Source organism: Orycteropus afer, unplaced genomic scaffold, assembly GCF_000298275.1.
Source record: "Orycteropus afer afer isolate SDZICR_OR568_19922 unplaced genomic scaffold, OryAfe1.0 scaffold00041, whole genome shotgun sequence".
NCBI lineage: Eukaryota > Metazoa > Chordata > Mammalia > Tubulidentata > Orycteropodidae > Orycteropus > Orycteropus afer.
Window position 1 is genome coordinate 14604093 of NW_006921628.1, and position 14901 is coordinate 14618993.

The 14901-nt window shown below is 41.2% G+C and overlaps 1 protein-coding gene across 1 annotated transcript in view; it reads left to right on the plus strand.

Annotated features, from left to right (window-relative positions):
* The window catches only part of PTPRG (protein tyrosine phosphatase receptor type G), a 995540-nt gene that overhangs the window by 485823 nt on the left and 494816 nt on the right, over positions 1–14901 (plus strand). The window lies entirely within an intron of this gene.

Here is a 14901-nt window from a genome sequence, read left to right on the forward strand (position 1 = left end):
CAGAAGGCTGGTGGTTCAAACCCACCAGCCACTCCTCGGAAGGAAGATTGGGCAATCTACTTCCATAGTGATACCACCTTGGAAACCCAAGGAGGGATTGCTATGAGTTGGAGCCAACTCAACGTCAGTGAATTTGTGGTGGTTTCTTTCTTTCTTTCTTTTTTTTTTTTTTTGGAGAAGAATCGGGCTGGGCTTTTTTGGGGGAAGAAAAACCATGTTTCAGGTAAAGATGGTGAAAATAGCTTTGTGTAGTGGCATTTATCAAGTGCCACAGTCCACCCTGAGGGCTTTGTGCATCTTACCTCCTACACAGTTTACCAGATCCTGTCCTGACTTCACTTGTGAATTTGTGGCAAAGAGAGGTTAAGGGGGTAAGTTTCCATAGCTGACAGGTGATGAAACCCACATCTTTTCCCATCTCCATACCCTTTGGTGGTTTTTTTTTATTCTGGTTGTTGTTGAGAATACCACAGCAGAACATAGACTGATTCAATAATTTATACATAATTTGGTAATATTGACTACATTCTTCAAGTTATGCAGCTGTTGTTTTTAACCACTGTAGCTAAGGCAGATCATTTTATAACTATTATAAAAATGATCAGCACCTGGCCGCCAGAGAGACTCTTAAACGACTTGGCATCACCAATAAGATAAGGTTTTAAATTACTTAACGGGTTGTTGGAGATGATAGGATGCCTATCCTGGACTCTCCTGCCCTTCCTGTCATTATTTTTACTCCCAGGTCCCTCACTTTCCAGTCTCTAACTTGCTGTTGTCTTACTTGCATTCTGTTGTGCCCAGGCACTTTTCCTTATAAACCTCTGTGATAAGAACTGTGTCTTCAAATTCAAATATTTTTCTTTATGCTTGGCTATGGGAGCTACTGCCATTCTAGTCCTAGAGGAATTTGTATCTTTCTACTCCCAAGGTTTTATCCATAGTAGGTATCTAATACCAAAAAGGTTGATGGTTCAAACCCATAAACCACTCCATGGGAGGAAGATGTGACTATCTGCTTTAATAAAAATGGCAGCCTTGGAAACCCTACTGGACAGTTATATGCTGTCCTATAAGGTCACTATAAGTTGGAATTGACTCAACAGCAGTGTGTTTACTTTGCTTCAGATATGCAATTAAGTGAATGCTAAAAGTAAATGTATGAATGGTTGATTTGATAGGGTAATTCTTTTTCTTTCAGATTGAAGCCCCAAGAAGTACTTTATGAGCAGCAGCCATACCTTAAATAGTTTATATAATATTTAAACTTTAGAAAATCATGGGCTACTAGGTCTGTTTGTATGGTTGTATTAAGGGCAGATTCCATTTGCCTCCTTGCATCTCTGATAATTGGTTGAAAATCCCTCGTTTATCTGGGAAATCATGATCTATACTTGAACTGGCTGATTCAACCTCTTAATTATTTTACCATATTTATGCCTGCCACAGGAAATGTGAAAGTAGGTATTTTTTAGATCCCTAGGTTTCAATTATTAATATAAGGAGATAAAATGGACAAGAGATCTCAGTTGCTGCATGGCATGCTATCCATAAACATTCTCATATTGAAGAATAGAGTGTTCTGGGTTAAAGCATAGAGTCTTTGCAGTAAACAAGAAGCTCTCGTGGCTTAGTGGTTAAGTGCTTGGCTGCTAACTGCAAGGTCATTAGTTCAAGCCCACCAGCTGCTTCTCAGGGGAAAAATGTGGCAGCCTGCTTCTATAAAGGTGGTGGTTGTTGTTATGTGCCATTGAGTCAGCCTCAACTCATAGCGACCCCTCTTGGGGTTTCCGAGGCAGTATCACTACGGAAGTGGATTGCCCCATCTTCCTAATGAGGAGTGGCTGTTGGGTTTGAACCACCAGAGCTCCCTCTATGGAGGTTATAGCCTTGGAAACCCCTTGGGACACTTCTACTCTGCCCTATAGGGTCTTGTGTTAACATACCTAGCTGCCTCTAAGCCATGCAGTGGCTCGCACCTTTCCAGCTCACTGTCTTTGTGGAATTTCTGTTTTAGAAACTTGGAAAATGGTTTAAAAATCATTTCCCTAAGGAGAGCAAGAGGATATGGATTTCCCATAGTTCATATAGATAGTCAAATGTGATAATATCTACCTGTGCAGAGTTTACTAATGCTTCTGTCTCTTTTAGTCCATTCTGATCTTATCTTTTCTATGGGAAAAATATCTTCTTCCCTCCCAATTGAACTGCTTCTCAGAGTCACTACAATTGGAAGTGACAGTCACTTCTAATCCAGCCAGTCTAGGGTCTTCTGTGAGGCCTCTACTGAAACTATTTAGATAGGATAATGTCCTTTCTAATTGGACCAGGGTAGCTCCTTGAACTATGGAGTCCCTTGGTGGTATAAACGGTTTACATGCTTGGCTACTAATGGAAAGGTTGATAGTTCAAGTCCCCCCAGAGGCACGTCAGAAGAAAGGCCAGGTGATCTACTTTGGAAAAATCAGCAATTGAAAACCTTACGGAGCACAGCAGTTCTACGTTGACACACTTAGGGTCTCTATGAGTCAGAATCTTCTCGACTGTAATGGGTCTCTGAGCCTCTTGAACGGTAGCTTTTAATGTTACTTGTTTCATAATACTTCAAACTTTTCAAAATTTGCTTTCAATTCATGTTTCTTTAACCTTTGGTAGACTGTACTTACCTTCGTTCTATTTTAGAAATACATTATTTCACCAGGTGTTGCAGGTACTAAATGGAAGCTGTGTGTTAACTTCTGGCAATCTTTCCAGAACCGTTCTTCATTTTTGTCTGGGAGCAGGAAGTCTTTACGTGTTTAGGTGTGGATCATTCATTCAGCAGCAGGCTGCCTCCTCTTGTGCCCTTTCTGGTTTCCTTGAGTGCAGCCTGCTTCAGTGTTTGGCTCAGAAATACTTTGTTGGGGAAAGAGCGAGGATTTCTCCTTGGCAACAGTTTATTAACTAATGTTGTTTTGTTTGCAAAGTACAAAAAACATGTGTTCTGCTGATTGCATTGTGTGGCTCTGTGCATTCCTGGTGGCACAGAGGTTAAAGTGCTAAGCTGCTAACCAAAAGATCGGTGGTTTGATCCCACCCAGCGGCTCCACAGGAGAAAGACCTGGCAGTGTGCTTCCTTAAAGATTGTTTTTCCTGTTGTGTTGGGGGTCGTCGAGTCAACTCCTATTCATAGTAGGCCCATGGGACAGAGAAGAACTGCCCCATAGGGTTTTCTAGCCTGTCATCTTTACTGGAAGGAGCTCTGTGGGTAAAGTGGTTAAAGGATCCAGCTGCTAACCAAAAAGTCAAGAGTTAGAACCCACCAGTTGCTCTGGGAAAAAGATGAGGCAGACTGCTTCTGTAAAGATTTACAGCCCTGGAAACCCTCTGAGCAGTTCTTTTGTGCCCTACAGGGTTGCTATTAGTCAGAATAGACTTGATGGCAGTGCTTTTTATTTTATTTTTAAGCCATTTGACTACTAACCAGAAGGCTGGCGGTTCAAACCTACCAGTCACTCCTCAGAAGGAAGGTTAGGCAATCTACTTCTGTAGTGATACCGCCTTGGAAACCCAAGGAAGCATTGCTATGAGTCAGATCCAACTCCACAGCAGTGGGTTTGATTTTTTTTTGGAGCAGATTGCCACATCTTTTTCCTGAGGAGCCACTGGGTAGGTTCAAAACCAAACTTTCAGTTAGCAGCCCAATGTTAGAAAACCCTATGGGGGCAGATTCCACTAGAGGGCACCTAACAACAACAACAACAACATCCCTTCTTGCCAGCCTGGCAAACCCAAATCAAAAATGATGGATTCAGAATCACCTCACTGCTTGGGCCTTGGGAAGTACTGGCTGTGTGTGCTTTGTAGCCCAAGACAGTATTGCAAGGCAGAGGTCTCAGCTAGCCACCCTGGACCTCCTAAGGCCTTCCTGGCACCTGGCCTATCAGGGAAGATTTTAAAGTTTTTGTGATTTTTAAAGTTTTTGTGTGCAAATGGGCTGCATGCAGTGAAGGAAAATTTCTTGCAGGTCTGTGATGTGGGAGTGACAGGCTTTCATTTTAACCACATCAAGGCTCTGAATGATAAAAGGGTCGAATCATTGTCATTCATTAAATTCTTTCAACACTTGGAATTCCTCTAAGGATCCATCTGGAGGCCCCTTCTCTTCTCACTCTGTACACTCTCTCCCCAGGCAGCCTCATAATGGCTTCAATTAACATCTATTCCAGGAGCACTCTCAAATAAAGATTTCTGGCTGAGTTCTCCCTGTTGAGCTTAAGGTCTATATAGCCTGCTTCCTCCTTGAGGTCCCCATTAAAGAGTTCTCATGGCACCTAAAACCAATCTCACCATCTTTCCCAATGTCTGCTTTCTCACCTCTAACCTCTTTTTCTCCCATTCATTTCTGTCCCAATGAATGGCATAACCCTAAAGCCATTCTATCAACACAGATTTGGCATTCCTCTCTTCCTCCACCAGTATCCATCATTAGCTTTTTTTTTTTTTTTTTTAAATGACCCTATGTGTATTAGGGGAGCTCTGGTAGCATAGTGGCTAAGGCACTTGACTGCTAACCAGAAGGCTAGTGGTTCAAACCCACCAGCCACTCCTCGGAAGGAAGATGGGGCAATCTACTTCCCTAGTGATACTGCCTCGGAAACCCAAGGAGGGGTCGCTATGAGTCGGGTCCGACTTGATGGTACATAACAACACAACAACAACATGTGTATTAGAGTAGAACTGTGCTCCAAAGGGTTTCATTGGTTGAGTTTTCACTGGGCCTTTCTTGCCAGACATCTCTGGGTAGGCTTGAACCTCCAGCCTTTTGGTTAACCAAAGACATAAACTGTACTACCCAACGACTCCGATCATTAGTCTTCTCTCCCCATCTGCCACTCCAGTGGCCATCAGTTTCAATTCATGATGACCCTGTATGCTAGATCATGCCACTTTTACCTTTTAAATGGATCTTGTGTTCATTCTTTCTCCTCATTCTCAGGACACACCAGTTTATAATAATTTTTTTGCCTGAATGACTACAGAGGCTTCAAAATAAATCTCCAAATTTTCCTTGTTTGTGGCTCCTCTGCTGTCTGCACAGAACTTTTAGGATCTTTTACAAATGAAAATGTGAGTCACTCCTGTGTTCACAGCCTTCCAGTGGCTTCCTGCTGCTCTGGGGAGTAATTCAGGTTCCAGCAGTGGCTTTCTTCATAATCTTGGCCCCATATCCCATGGTTTCCTCTGCAAGCCCTATACCTACAACGGCCCCTACTTAGAAAACTTAACCTTGCCTTTCCTCCTTCACCTGGTTGCATTCTTTCGGCTTCAGTCACTTCCTTTAGGAGCTGTCTCCGACCAAATCAGAGCCTTGTTGGTTGTTCCCACAGAATACCTCCTTTACTCTAAGACTGACCCTCAAGGATGTCCTTGAGTTGGACAAAAATAGAAGGAAATGAGATGGGGGCATAGGCATGCAAGCAAATGGATAGATTAGAAAAGGAATTTAGGGTAAGTGTTGGTGTTGACGACTTTGTTCCTTGGTGTTTAAATATGTGGGCGGAACGCCTAGTAGTAGTTCCCCTGTCGGAAGGGGAACACCTCGATACACAAAAACCTTTCTAAAGGTTTACCTAAGGGCTCACAGTAAATTAGTGTTGGCTATTGCAGTGACAATTAAGCACTGTAGTAATCATGACTCTTGTGCTGGTTCTGTGGCACTGGGGAAACGGTCAACAGGCTGGACCTGCTCCTTGGAGCTTGTCAATTACCATAATTTCTGGATGTGCTGCTCACGGCTGTTCTTTGTCCTCTAGTGTAGAAGGGCAGTGGAGATGCAACTTATACTGTTTTCACTCATCATATATTCACTGAAAGGAGCTCTGGTGGCATACTGCCTAAGGCATTTGCTTGCTAACCAGAAGGCTGGTGGTTCAAACCCACCAGCCACTCCGTGAAAGGAAGGTTGGGCAATCTACTTCTATAAAGATATACTGCCTTGGAAATCTAAAGGGGGTTGCTATGAGTTGTAATCGACTCACTGAGAGTGAGAGGAAAGGTAATAAAAACCCTTCCAAAATAGTGCATGCAGACCTTCTATTGGCTACTCCCACATAAGGCACATGTGCCCCAGTGAAAATATGAGGAAAGGATAGGAATGTGCTGCTTGCTTAGATACTGCAACTCGTTCATAGTGACTCTTGTGGTTCTGAATTTCAAGTTATGTATATATTTTACGCACAGCCTGGTTGTAAGCCAACTACTGTATTTAAATACTCACCTGAACAAAATACAATTTGAGTTTTAATGCTGGGAACTGGCTTATTTGGCCTTCTGGTTTGTCATTCTCTAAAGGATTATTGAGGAGTCCCTGGTGGTATGCTGTTTAAGCAAGCATTTGACTACTAACCAAAAGGTTGGTGGTTCAGATGCACCCAGAAGCTCCCCAGAAGACAGACTTGGTGATCTTGCTTCCAAAAGGTCACAACCTTAAAAACCCTATGGAACAGTTCTACTCAAAACACATGGGGTGGCCATGACTCAGTGGCAACCAACAACAACAGAGGATTTTGGAGGGTGATTTTTGTAATTCCCTACTTGGTTTCACTGACTTTAAGATGGTAGCTCCTAAATCCCATAGATGCTCAACCCTCTCAATGCAGTGGACCATTGTTGAGATGTGAATATATACATAGCTCCTTATACTGTTGGAGGCTTGTTTTTGTACCACCAATGGTGATGGTGTGCTTGGAAGTGGGTCATTGGTATATTTGTATATGTTTATTTGCAGGTGAATGGAGTATTGAGGGTGGCTGGGCAGGCAAGGATGTTGAGTCACAGGATCCTGGACTTTTTTGCTTGATAAAAGCTCTAAATACCATCTACTCCCCAATGTGTTGATGCACTTTAAAAGATAAAATGATAGGTAAAGATAGGGTTGGCTTATAGAGCTTTCCTGTTGAATGAAGTTAAGTAGTAGAGACCTGCAGAGATTCATGGGGGAGATATTTATTCCAGTCCTTAAAAATGGCACCGTTTGGACAGGCAAGATTGGAGAAGGGAGAGTGGCCCTTAGAGGTACAAAGGGAAGGATTTAAAATGAAGGTTTTTCAGTTATTCGTACTTGGAATATACTCCCCTTTACCCCTTATAGAATCTCAAAGTGCCTCCATTTTCTTTCCTGAGTTAAGTTATAGTCTAGCAGTGTGCACTGGAAATATTTTGTGGTGAAATGATGGGAATTCTGCAGCATAAAGTAGAATCCTCAGGAGACGTGCAGGAGAGAAGATCTCAGTGCTCCAGCTATGGAGTATAAACCAAAGTCCCATTGCCTTTGAGTCGATTCTGACTCATAATGACCTTAGAGAACAGAGTAGAACTGCCCCATAGAGTTTCCATGGCTATAATCTTTATAGAAGCAGACTACCACATCTTTCTACCATGGAGCAGCTGGAGAGTTCAAACCACCTATCTGTTGGTCAGCACCTGAGTGCTTTAACCGCTGCAGCACAAGCATAGTAATAGTAGTTAGGTGCTATTGAGTCAATTCCAACTTTTAGCGACCCTGTGTTCAACAGAACTAAACACTGCCTGTTCCTGTGCTATCCTCACAACTGTTGCTGTGTTTGAGACCATTGTAGCCACCATGTCACTCCATGTTGTTGACGGTCATATTCTTTTTTGCTAACCCTCTATTTTACTAGTAGGATGTCCTTCATCTTGGGACTTGTCCCGGTTAATAACATGGCCAGAGTAAGTGAGGTAAAGTCTAACCATCCTTTTCTAAGGAGTATTCTGGCTGTACTTCTTCCAAGACAGATTTGTTTGTTTTCCTGGCAGTCCGTGATACAGTTAATACTCTTCATTAACACCATAGTTCAAAGGCATTGATTCTTTGGTCTTCGTATTCATTGTCTAGCTTTTACATGCGTATGAGGCAATTGAAAATAGCGTGGCTTGTTTCACTCTTACCTTAGTTTTCTAAGTGACAGCTTTGCTTTTCAGCACTTTAAAGAGGTCTTCTGCAGGAGGTTTTCACAATAATTTCTTGACTGCTGCTTCTGTGGGCATTGAGAAAAAGGAAACAGGACTTAACAAATTCAGGTGGGAAAGGAGAAGCTTTAAAAGATGTTAGTTTGGGTAAAATTGATCGTATGTATTGCAGTTTGATTGAACAACATGAATGTGTCCTGGGAAAGAGACACAACTTTCCCAACCATCGTCTGATGAATCTACTTGTGATAAATTGTTATAATCATACTATTATTTCAATTTAATGATCATGCGTGATGGCATATCCCAGCAGTTAATTTAACATTAACTTCCATTTCCATCTTAGTTTTTGGATATGAAATATGGTTTCAGCTGAAAACATGATGGATAAGAATTACTGACTGCTTTGAATCTGTGTACTGTATGTCATCTCTTTGAACTTTATTTTTTTCTACCTCAGCCTTTTCCAGACCTTCATCTGTGAGACCAAATCTTGGTTATTTGTGACCCAATAGGATGTTTGATGTTTTTAACTGGAAAATGTTAATGGCCATTTTTTTTTCTTCTTATGAGAAGTAAATGTTGTATAAATTGAATTTTAATGCTTTTATTGTCCCAGAGGAAGATAAAAACCGTTAGCTAATGATGATGGTAATGTTTAAATTGTTTTTAATTTTAAAATAATATTTATGACCAGTAAAGCTGTGCTGTCTCATTTTACATTTAGGAAAAATTTATGAACATCTACATAAATGTATGTGAACTAAGCACTGGGAATAAGATGGTGTAAAGGTACAACTATGGCTTAAATCTATTTATATCTATGTTTGAATCCTGAGCATTGTAGGGATCTGGCTAGAAACCTGCCTGCTCAATTATAAGTAAATGTCAAATTCCCCTACAGTTACCCATTATTAAAAATATCCTTGTCTTAAATTTACTTTGGCAGCAGAATGTGCTTGGTGATTATCATACTGTGTTACTCTGGGGAGTTAAGATTTATATTTCAGTTCCACTGAAATAATAGCATTCACAGGCCCACATACATCTATATGTATACATAAATATACTTGAGAAAGCTCTCCTTTAATAATAGATTATTTTCATATTGTCTGAAATAAGATAAAAATCCTTTGTTTCATGTTACTGTGGAATGTCACAGGATTCTTAGTTTTTCATCAGTCTTAAAATAGGTAACACAACATAATATGTTATGCTCATTAGAGAACAGGATTTCGATTTCAGAGGTAGAGTTGCTAAATTCATTATTTCCAGGGAAGGAAGAAATACCAACTCCTTAGTTTAACCTCAAAACGATAAAGCATGTGAACTAATCAAATACATTTATTAAAAAATGCAAGGTTCTCTTTCTTAGAGTTGTCTTAACTGTTTATTTCTATACTCACTGCTGTTGAGCTGATTTGACTCCTAGCGACCCCTCGTTGGGTTTCTGAGCTCGGTATCTCTAAGAAAGTAGATTGCCCAGTCTTCCTCTCGAGGAGGGGCTGGTGGGTTTGAACTGCCAACCTTCTGGTTAGCAGTGAAATGCCTTAGGCACTACAGTGACATACTGTTTTCCCTTCTCCAAACAGGGCATGAGAAATTATTTTTAATTCTCATTCCATTAATTATTCATATAGCATTCACCGCAGCACCTATCTCTCTTACATACACTTGCACACATACACACATGTTCCCTAATACTCATACATTCTTTCTAGAGAGTCTGAAAGGAAAGAGACAGTTGGAGATACTGATATTCCAGCTATATACAGAATCATGTCAGAGCCTTCTTACCGCCATTTTTAGTCAGACTTACTGTCCTCAGTGTGGCTGGCCACCATCATTGAACAGATATTTAAGAGGATCCAGTAGGTCCCAGTCTGGTTAGCTGAAGGAGATCCAGAAAGAGTAATTACTTGGTAATCCCTGTTCCAAAAATCAGCTCAACATTTAATTCAGTGGACACACTAGACACTAAAACTGTAGAAATGGAAGGTAGGTTGAAAGAAATAAAGGCAAAACAACCTAAGGAAGTGAAAAAGGACAAAAAATTACTCTTAAATTGACATGTTAAAATGTTGTTGTTGTTAGTTGCCTTTGGGTCAGCTGTGGCCCAGATGGAATGTGTAACGAAATGAAACATTACCAGGTCCTGCACCATCTTTGTGATTACTGATGTTTTTAAGTCCTTTATTGTGACCATTGTGTTGTGCATTCCAAACCTAGGGGCTTGTTGTCTAGCACTAGATTGGACAGTACTCTGTTGGAGTCTATAAGGTCTTTATTGCCTGTGTTTTCAGAAGTGGATTGCCAGCTCATTCTCTCTAGTCTGTCTTAGTCTACAAGCTCTGCTGAAACCTGCCCACCAAGAGTGACCTTGCTGTATTTAAAATACTGATGTCTTAGCTTCCACCACTGTAACAATACCCAAGATACCACATGACAAACTGATGGATGGGTGGTAGAAAGAATATACTAGCATTTTCCACAGCAATGTGGTGAGATTTTTATTTGTTAGAAATGGAGGTGTTCAACTGTATACCTTTATTGTCAGAGTTATTTCAGTAGCAGGCCCTGCTGTCGAGTCAGATCCAACTCATAGTGACCCCTTGGGTTTCCAAGGCAGTATTATATGGAAGTAGATTGCCCAATCTTCCTGCCAAGGAGTGGCTGGTGGGTTCGAACTGCCAGCTTTCTGGTTAGCAGGCACATGCCTTCAGTACTATGCCACCAAAGCTCCTAGTCATTTCAGTATATAGTGGCATTTCTGATCACACTGGTTGTGTGACCACATGAGGGGTCATTGCCGATTTAGCTGTCTTTCGTCATGCTGTAATAGTTACCACAGTGTGTTTCTTATACCATGAAAATATACCTCAAGTTGCTTTGTGTAATAACATCCCTATGATTTGCCTCTTCTATTCCGTTAACTTGTTTAAGGTGCTGTGAGACTGAAAAGAGACTGACAGCTCCATGATGGTAATGTAGGAATTTCATTAAGGGCTTACTTACTGAGGTAATGCCCTAGGTAGCAGCATGGCAGGCTTGAATCTCCATGGTCCCTAGAGGACAGAGGGAGGCAGGGGTTTCTATAGCCCAGTCAAACAAAGGTGACATGGTACCAGGGCCTGGACCTCCAAGGCGACCCTAGCAAGTGTTACATAAGAATGCCTTAGCAAGTGAGCTTTCAGCAAGCAAGAATATAGCCGTATTTGGCCTTGCAAAAGCCTGTTCTCCTACAATAATAGGAAGTTAGATTGAAAACTTGTTAGCGTTCCATTAGTATTTACTTGAAGTCTCTCCCTTCTATCACTAAATCACTGCAAATAAAAACTGGTACTCTGATGCATGTTGCTTGTATACAAATATCACCTGAAATAGGGAGCAAATAAAGCTGTGTATGTTTAACTGGGAAGAGTTGAGAATTAATGCTAAATTAAAATATTGTCACACAGATTAGTAGAGACATACACACAGTCAGTCAGTTTCTGATGCCTTTCTCTTGACTGTGAATCCTGAATAATAATTATTTTATGAAGGTAATGCATTGTAAATATTTATAAACAGAAATGTAAAACAGTGAGACCACAGTGAATAAATTATTTTGAAATATTTTTAAATCCAGTTTTTATATGCTTTTTAGTAAAAATTATTCATGGTGATCAATATTTCTTTCTCACTTGCCATCTGCTCTGCTTCTTTGGCTGTGCAGTTCTAGGTGAATGATGCATGCGGCTCTATCACGCACTCCACAAATTTATTGACTTGGATGCAGCATTTTTATGGAGAGCATACAAACATGTAATCACTGAACGTAGGTCTTCTGGTGTAGGTAATTGCCAATTCTTTTCCATCCCCAGAAACAATTAGGCAATCATTAGGCTTCCAACAGGATGTGTTTATCTTCTGTCTTCCCGCTGGTGCCATTCAGTAGCTTATCTGTCAGAAGGTGAAAGAAATTCATTCCACATTCTCCTGGAGTGACCGGCCAAAAGAATTTCATCTTGTATCTGCAAGCTCTCTTAGTATTTTTCCAGTATATCTGTTCGTGAAGGGCCCCAATTTTCACGTGTTGTTGTTCTGGGTGCCGTTGAGTCAACTTCAACTCTTAGCAACCCCATGTGACAGAGTAGAATTGCCCCATAGGGTTTTCTTGGCTATAATCTTTCCAGATGCACATTTTTCTCTCGTGGAGCTGCTGGGTAGGTTCAAACTGCCAACCTTTTGGTGAGGAGCTGAGCGTTTGTTACATCACCAGGGGTTCATTTGGTGTAATTCCATTTCAGTTGACTTTGAGTAGCAAGTTTTGTACTATTGAATCATAATGTCTGAAAGCCACAGATAATCTTTTAGTTGAATGATGACACTTAGGTGGTTTGGCCACCTCTTTCTTAAACCGAAAGCAGATGTCTGTAGCTAATTAATAATCTCTGACTCCAGTACTCACCTTTCTTTATCTGGCTAAGAACACTTGCCTGAATGAAGTTTATGTCCTCTGCTGCTGGATTGGTGGATACACTTTCCATACCCTGCAAACAAACCATTGTAAAGTTTAATAGTTTTATATTATTTCTGTATATCTTTGAGAAGCCCTGGTGGTACAGTAGTTTATTAAAGTGCCTGGCAGCTAGCCAAATGGTCAGCGGTGTGAATCCACCAGCTGCTCTACAGGAGAAAGATGTGGCAATCTGCGTCCATAAAGAGTACAGCCTTGGAAACCCTATGGGGCATTTCTACTCTGTCCTGTAGGGTCTCTGTGACTCGGAATTGACTCGACAGCCATGGGTTTGGTTTGGGGTTGGATATATCATTGGAAAGCAGCTCTGGTAACATAGTGCCTAAGGCACTTGACTGCTAACCAGAAGGCTGGTGGTTCAAACCCACCAGCTAGTCCTTGGAAGGAAGACGGGGCAATCTACTTCCGTAGTGATACTGCCTCGGAAGTCCAGGGAGGGGTCACTATGAGTCAGGTCTGACTCGATGGCACATAATACATCATTGGAATGGTAACAAATACTCCAGGGATTCTTTCGATGCAGGTAAAATAATAGCAAAGTACTGATGGTGCTTGTACTTGAGAACAAGTGAGGGTCAAGGGTTCTTAATGCTGCCTCTCCTATGCAGCCATCCCTGATTCTCTTCATCTTAATTAATTGCCGTTTTTTTGTATGCTTCCCTAGTGGTGGGTGTTTTCCTCTGTCATTTTCTTTTATGAGGCTGACATATTTATATAAGTTGCCTTTATGATCATCTCCCCTGCTGGATGGCCAAGACTTCAGAGATAAAAACAAATCTTACTCATCTTTACTTCACTCTGAAGGACATGGAATAGGCACTTTTAGATAATTCCTTGCTAAATTTAATATAGTCAAATTATTCCAACCCTCTGAATCCTGATTGTAAATTAGTCACTTTGGTGGCAAGGCATGGAAATCCACACAAACTGACTTTAAGCAAAGGTGGGAATCATGTGGGGAATGCAGGGTTGTCTCCCAGACTCAAGGGAAGTATGTCTAGCCTGGACTTAGAGTGAGGGTGTGGCATTTATGTGGGAACTCCATTCCACTGCCCCCCTGTCAACCTGTCTGTACCTTGGCCCATTAGTGCTGCTGTTCCATGGTCCCAGCATCTGTCAGTCAGTCTGTCTCTAGGCCACCTTCCTCTCCTTCATTAACTAATGCCCTGTTAGGGCTGCTGCTGTGTTTCCTCCAGTCCTCACAAGTCCAGAGCCTGAAGAGAACTGACTCAGTTTCTCTGTTTTCCAATTTCAAATTCCCCGAAGCAAGAATATCAGGAGACTTCTTCAGGTCAAGTGTTCATCTCAGTTCCTTTGGCCATAGGCCTGGCAAAGAAGGACTCTGAGGCAGGGTCACCTATTTGGGAAAACTGTTCTTTCCCAGGTTCACAGGTTATCTAAGTGGTGGGGACAAGTGGGTAGGTAATGATTGATGAGGCAGTGGTTGACATTTCCCAGGTAATCCTACCACCAGAAGATGTTAGTGAATCACCATATTTGGATAGAAGAAAATAGTAACCACATTTATTTTGCCTTTGGTTTTAATACTTATTTTCACAAAACTTAAGTTTTTCCTTTCACACGTACCACCCATATCCTAGTGCTTGGTCAGTGTCCGATGCTATAAGAGAAGACTTCCTGGACCGTAAGAGGCCCAGGTCATCTTGTTCTTTACATTTTTGGAATGAATTTCATTCATTTTTCATCTCTTAGCACTGTGTTCGGTTTTTCTCCCCACATTTCCATGCTAGTGTTGTCATGCTGTTCCATTTGCTGTAAATGCCCCTTAAAGCTCAGCTTAAATGTCTCCACCTCAAAAAGGCTCTATTTGACAGATGCCTTCTGATCTTTTTTCACCTCATAGTCAGTTGAATTGCAGGTTCATAACTTGTGCTTGTTTACTTGTGTAATGTCTTTCTCTTCCACTAGAATATAAGCCCCCTAAAACTTAGGGCATTTCTGCCTTGTTCACCTTGGATCCTAGTGTTAGTATAAAGTGGTAAAGTGGGAGCCCATGAATGTCTTCTTAACACACAGAAGTCTGGGTGTCATACAGCTCCCAGAGGTGAGAGACAGCCTCTTCTTGGAAAAAAAAAAAAAGGAAACCTGTGTGAGGGCATCTGTATCAGGGTGATAAATTCCCTGTTTATGTAGTCAGCTGCCCTGCCATGAACATAGCACTCTATAATGTGCATAATATAATCATTTAGCTTTGGGGGTTGTTTTTCTGCATCATTTGATCAACTCATAAACCTAAGTTATGAATTCAACTCTTGAGACTGAGCCTAAGTAAAACAGATCAGTGAGATCTGTCTCAAGAACAAGAAATTTAATATACCACTCTTGACAGCCAACTGAAGTCATTGTTTTTGCTTCCCAAATACAGTCTTACATGACAAGGTGTTGTTTTT